Source organism: Mus caroli, chromosome 8, assembly GCF_900094665.2.
Source record: "Mus caroli chromosome 8, CAROLI_EIJ_v1.1, whole genome shotgun sequence".
NCBI lineage: Eukaryota > Metazoa > Chordata > Mammalia > Rodentia > Muridae > Mus > Mus caroli.
The window spans coordinates 1,346,858-1,351,807 of NC_034577.1; the positions used below are offsets into that span (position 1 = coordinate 1,346,858).

General features: G+C 38.5%; 1 protein-coding gene across 1 annotated transcript in view; it reads right to left on the reverse strand.

Annotated features, from left to right (window-relative positions):
• Positions 1 to 4,950, reverse strand: part of LOC110300074 (vomeronasal type-2 receptor 116-like) — a 45,842-nt gene that overhangs the window by 28,049 nt on the left and 12,843 nt on the right. The gene's annotated exons all lie outside the window — the stretch shown is intronic.

The following is a 4,950-nucleotide window of genomic DNA, read 5'->3' on the forward strand; positions in this document are numbered from 1 at the left end:
CTGTCCCAGAAGCTGTCTGCCTCTGTGGTGTACCCTCTCACCTGTGTAGTCTAAGTTCCTAAGTTCAGCGGAGTCCCAGAACCAAGATGGCGCTCCCTGCTCCTGAGGCAGAGGGCTCCCGTCGTGTATTTTACAACTTATTGGTTAAAAATACTTTGGTTTCCATTTCTGTGGGTTTCATTTTATTTTATTTCATGTGTACTTCCCTTCTTCTTTTTCTTTGTTTTTAGAAGAGAGATGGAAATTAAAATCTTGTAGTTGCATGAGTAGTATATTGATTGGGTAGGATCCTCAAGGATTCACTAAAGAGGAAAAGCATGATCAGAATATAACGTATGGAAAATATTTTCTGAATAAACAAAAAAACCCAAATAACCCAAAATATGCATTTTTGGTATGTGACTAAATAGTTAGGAAGAAAAAATCCAGAATAAATACTTTCCAGTTTCAAAACCAATTTTATTGTTAATTTTGGTGAAATTGTATACCTTATATAACATAAAAAACATTATTCAATGTTTTATATATTTTTATTAATTTGGCATCTCAATAATAGTTTTAAAATTTATAAAGAAAATTTTAAAATATTGATATATAAAATTGCAAAAATGTCTTGCAAAAGAAAACATCAAGAAACATACGTAATGTAATATAAAAAGTATTTTAAAATATTTCATGCAAAATATTTTGATCACAAATCTTCTAACAGCACTCAGATCTTTACTAACTCACCACTCACTCCACTGCATTCCTTTCCTTTCTCTGTCTAAAAGACAAGCAAACAAAATAAAAAGCAACCTCCCAAGAACACACCTCACAGCAAACGACAAATACAACAAAATGTTCCCAAACAAAGAAATATGAAATAAAATGTTAGATTTTAAAACATCTATGTACCACTGAGTTTCCTGGTCTGCTCTGAAGTGACCCTTCATTGGAAGAAACTACTTTTTCCATTACGAGAGTGTCTATTGCAGATAGCTTTTTAGGGTAGGGGTAGCTCAAACAAGATGAATGTAGTTCAAAGTGTTTAAATTATACCCAACTCACCTCTGTAATTCCAGTGGCCCATTCTATCATGTCCTCAGATAAAGATAATTGTTGACCAATTAGACCATATGGGAAAATTGTCCTACTTTCATCTTAAAGTGAAGACCTTCTGGAAAGTTCCAGTAATTGAGAATGTCATACTCTGCGTTCAATTTCATTTTTCCATCCAAATTCACTTGTTCTCCAGCAGGATTAGTAAACTGCATGTTCTTCAGGAAAGGGTGCAGCTAAAACAGATAGATTATGTATTACCTTATGATGAAGTGAGTACCAGAGTGAAGACAAATGACCCAACTCTTAGGGAAAGTCTCTTATTGTTTAAATCTTTGGTGCATGAGGCAAATTTAACACAGGTGTAAAAAAATTTAGGACAAATGACAGTCTATAAATTGCTAGTGGTGTAACATTTCTGAAAATGTCAGTCCAACAGACAATTCTTAATCGTACACCAAAATAACTAGTAAATGAATGGAAATCAAGTAATTGTCAGTTTGTCTAAGAAAAGTTAATCCCCTATGTTTATTTTCAGATTTATTTGTCCTGCTTTGCTTTCTGTTGCTTTGATAAAAAGCTTAGAGGTTACAGTCCTGAAAAATGTAGAAAGCCAAGGCAAGAACTCAAGGCAGGAGCCTGGGGGTAGGAAATGAAGCAGAGACCATGGAGGAATGTGCTTCTTGACTTGCTTCCATGACTTACTCAGCTTTCATTTTTATGCAACTCTGGACAACTTGACTAGGGATGGCACTGTCCACAGTGGGCTGAACTCTCCCACATATCATCAATCATTAATTAAGTAAATGCTCCACAGACTTGCCCACAGGCCAATCTGACAGATGTAATTACTTAGTTGAGGTTACCCCTTCCCAGGTACTCTCATTTGTGCCAAATTGAAAAAAACTAGCCAGTACATTGCTAAGAGTGAAATGAGACTTTGAACACCTTAAGTGGTGTTAGATGAGATTCTTTAAGTGTCAAGGTTAGTCTTAACACCACTTAGACACATCAGTAGTTTATGTTACAGGGACATAGCTCTAGACTAGAAAAGGAAATCCTCTCATCACATAATAATCAAAACACTAAATGCACAGAACAAAGAAAAATATTAAAATCTGTAAGGGGAAAGGGCCAGTAACATATAAAGGCAGACCTATCAGAAATATACCAAACTTATCAGAGAACCTAAAAGTCAGAAGAGCCTGGATGAACAACATGCAGACCCTAAGAGAACACAAATTCCATCCCAGGCTATGATACCCTGCAATACTCTCAACAAAATAGATGGAAAAACAAAAATATTCCATGGCAAAACCAAATTTAAGTAATAAATGTCTACCATTCTAGCACTACAGAAGATTCTAGAAGGAAAATTCCAACACAAGAAGAGCACCTACACCAAAGGAAAAACCAAGAAATTAACTATCTCACAACAAAAGGAAAAGGAGAGAATCACATACACATAATGCCACCTACAACAAACATAACAAGAACTAACAATCATCTGTCTTTAATATCTCAAATATCAACCGATTCAATTTCCCAATAAAAAGATACAAACTGCTTCTGGTTTCCATCTGTGCCTGGGATATAACCCACAGCTCTTCATACCCAAATCCCAGTCCTGAAAGAGCTGGTCTCCCAGGAGTAAGGACACACCCAAGGTCACAGCTTGTCCAAGAGGGACCCAACAGGAACCCACAGGGCACAGGAACCTTGGAGCATCCAGGGACAGGATCCTTCCAGTTTCCATCTGTGTCCTGGAGATAACCCTGTGTGAAAGTGTTCCATACCCAAATCCCTACTGGATAGAGCTGGTCTTCTAGGAGTGCTGACACAGAGGCTATGCCAGTGCCTGGCAAACACAGAAGTGGATGCTCACGGTCAGCTATTGGATGCAACACCAGGCCCCCAGTGGAGGAGTTAGAGAAAGTACCCAAGGGGCTGAAGGGGTCTGTAACCCTATAGATGGAACAACAATATGAACTAACCAATACCCCCAGAACTCATGTCTCTAGCTGCATATGTAGCAGAAGATGGCCTAGTCAGCTATAATTGGGAAGAGAGGCCCCTTGGTCTTGCAAACTTTATATGCCCCAGTACAGAGGAACTGTACAAGAATTGGGAGTACAAGAATGTACAAGAATTGGGAGTGGGTGGGTTCAGGAGAGCATGGTGTGGGGAGGGCATAGGGGACTTTTGGGATAGCATTTGAAATGTAAATGAAGAAAATACCTAATAAAAAATTGGAAAAAGTTTAAAAAAATAAAGTAGATATTTTCTTTCACCTTCTGACGCATCCCACTCGACCAGCAAGAAAGACGAAACCACCGGTTCTTCTTAATGCAGTTTTATTCAGGCAGCTTCTTTTTACAAATCCCCCAGCCTCTCTGGTTACAAGTGTTTTTCTCCACTCCAGCCACAACCACGCCCCCACCAATTACCACAGGTCACATCACCTCACCAGGCAGGCTTGCTCAGCCAATCAGGGATTAAGGGTGGGCCATCCACCAAACATGGGCTTGTTTACTGCCTGGAGTAGATTTCCATCTGGCTGGCCTGTTTACAGCCTGGAATGGCTCCCCACAACCTTCAAAAAAAAAAAAATAGGAGAACACAACCAAACAGGTGAAGGGAATTAAACAAAACCATCCAGGATCTAAAAATAGAAACAGAACCAATAAAGAAATCACAAAGAGAGACAACCTTGGTGATAGAAAACCTAGGAAAGAGATCATGAGTCATAGATGCAAGCATTACCAACAGAATATAAGAGATAGAAGAACAAATCTCAGGTGCAGAAGATACCATAGAAAACATTGACACAACAGTCAAAGAAAATGCAAATGAGCCGGGCGTGGTGGCACATGCCTTTAATCCCAGCCCTTGAGAGGCAGAGGCAGGCAGATTTCTGAGTTCAAGGCTACCCTGATCTACAAAGTGAGTTCCAGGACAGACAGGGCTATACAGAGAAACCCTGTCTTGAAAAAAAAAATGCAAAATGTAAAAATCTCCTAACCCAAAGCATTCAGGAAATCCAGGACACATTGAGAAGACCAAACCTAAGGATAATAAGTATAGAAGAAAGTGAAGATTCCCAACTCAAAGGGCCAATAAGTATCTTCAACAAAATTATAGAAGAAACCTTCCCTCACCTAAAGAAAGAGATGCCCATGAACATACAACAAGCCTACAGAACTTCAAATAGACTAGACCAGAAAAGAAATTCCTCCCATCCCATAAAAATCAAAACACCAAATCCACAAAATGAAGAAAAAATATTAAAAGCAGTAAGGGGAAAAAGTCAAGTAACATATAAAGGCAGACCTATCAGAAGTACACCAGACTTCTCAAGAGAGACATTAAAAGCCAGAAGATCCTGGACAGATGTCACACAGACCCTAAGAGAACACAAATGCCATCCCAGGCTACTATACCCAGCAAAACTCTCAATTACCATAGATGGAGAAACCAAGATATTCCATGATAAAAACAAATTTACACAATATCTTTCCACAAGTCCACTCCTTAAAAGGATAATAAATGGGAAACTCCAACACAAGGAGGGAAACTACACCCTAGAAAGAGCAAACCAATAATGTTCTTTTAACAAACCAAAAAGAAGATAGCCACATAAACATAATTCCACCTCTAACAACAAAAATAACAGGAAGCAACAATCACTTTTCCTTAATATCTCTTAATGTCAATGGACTCAGTTCCTCAATAAAAAGACACAGAGTAATAGACTGGATATGTAAACAGGACCGAACATTTTGCTGCACACAGGAAATGCACCTCAGTGACAAAGACAAGACACTACCTCAGAGTAAAAGGTTGGAAAATAATTCTCCAAGGAAGTGGTCCCAAGAAACAAGCTGGAGTAGCCATTCTAATATTGAATAA